We start from the raw sequence: 1,954 nt of genomic DNA on the forward strand, positions 1-1,954 counted from the left end.
AAAAGCTTATGCATGAATAGTTTATTTAGGAGCAGATATGAGAGACATGGAAAGAGAAAGAGAGCCAGTACAAGTTTACATTATCAAATTTGCCACTACTCTACAAGACTGAAACTGACTTTGCAAAAATGGTAACTGAGGAAATTATGACAATTAAAAAGATCAAACCTAACCAACTCCATCTTGCTTCTAACCTTTAATCTGTCCTTGTTCATTCCTGGGCGTAGGCCAAACTAACCTAGGGAAGAAATTTAGTGTATGGTTTGACTCTGAAGCAAAATTGATAATAGCCCTTTCCTGAAAAGACCCTCTTCTTTCCCGGGGACCAGTCTGCCTTTGCAGGACTAACAAATTAGCTAAGATGAGAAATTACGGTTTAGGGGTTATGCAGCCTCTGTCTGCAAGAGTCTGAACCCCCCAAATTGCTTTACATCACTATTGTAAAGCTTCAGATCAGTGCTTGAGGTATTTTGCAGACCCTTCACTCAGTGAATCAGCTGAATCAGCTGACACCACACCCAGACCTGTAATCTGACTCAACCAGTTCTGTGATCCCACCCAGGAACTGAAGACAGCAAGAAAACCTCACTTTGACCCCAATTGATTCCATCTCCAACGTGACCAATCATCATTCCTCAATTTCCGAGCTCCTGCTCACCAAATTATCTTTAAAAACCTAATCCCCATATGCTGGAGACTGATCTGAGTCATAATAAAACTCCAATCTCCCACACAGCCGACTCTCTGTGAATTACTCTTTCTCCATGACAATTCCACTGTCTTGACAAATTGGCTCTGTCTAGGCAGCAGGCAAGGCAAACCCACTGGGTGGTTATAAGACAAGTGGCTGCTTAGGCCACAGTGCCAGCTGAGAAGTCTTACGAAATGCCTCTTTGCACCATCTTCCAAAAAAAGAACAGAAAAGCATTTTTCTATGGTCTTGTGTCCTACATTACTCAAAGGTTGCTCTGTATATACTAACTTCCCCAAATCCTGGGTTGCACGTACATGAGTGGCTAGTATTGAATGCCAGTCAGGCATGCCCAGCCCTGCAGCAGAGAAGCCCCTGGGCAAAGCAAGAAATACAGAGAATGGTTCCCAGACAGGGTACTGCCATTTGCACACACATAAAGCTGTCCCCCAAACAGGAGCTAGAATTAGAAGAAAGGCCAAGAAAATCTGACCTGGACCACACGAGTGTTCTGATGTACCTCTGAAACATCCTACATTCTAGTTCAGATTAGTCACTCAATATGTTTTTATCATGTCTCTTTATTATACTGACCTCAGCTAATCTGAGGCCAAAACTTGCTAGTGGTTCCCTGTTACCTACCTAAAAAAGGGCCGAACTCTTCAATATGAAGTCAAGGAATATCAACATTTCAAAAGGAGCTGGAGTCACAGGCGTCCCTGAAGAAAATCATGACTAATATACCTTGTGAAATATTTAAATGTGTCCAACAGTAGGTAAATAGTTTGATAGATGATAATAAAATATAAAATAGCTATTAATAATGATAATTCAACAAAACCATAAATGTAGAACTGCTCAGGATGTAATAGTAAGTACAAATGCAAAATTCCTATATTTTCATTCCACCATTACCCTCCACTTCTTAACCCTTGTGTATGTATGGGGGAAAGAGGCCCTTGGTGAAACAGAGTAAAGAGACAAACATGCTTATGTTGTTCTCTTTGCTTAGATGTAGTTTTTCGCATTTTGTACTACAGGTTAGTTTTATTTCATATTTTAAAAATATTAATTTAAAATTATAATTGTAAAAATGTATTTCAATAGAATGAGAAGCCAGCTCTGAGTTGATATCAGAAGAGAATCTGGGAGTCAAAAATATCACTGCCCTAAATTTATTCTTGGCCATTCTTTGTAAAATCATATAAGTTGGCTGGGCGCAGTGGCTCATGTCTGTAATCCCAGCACTTTGGGAGGCCAAGG

Source organism: Mandrillus leucophaeus, unplaced genomic scaffold (genome assembly GCF_000951045.1).
Source record: "Mandrillus leucophaeus isolate KB7577 unplaced genomic scaffold, Mleu.le_1.0 Scaffold817, whole genome shotgun sequence".
In the NCBI taxonomy this organism is placed as follows: domain Eukaryota; kingdom Metazoa; phylum Chordata; class Mammalia; order Primates; family Cercopithecidae; genus Mandrillus; species Mandrillus leucophaeus.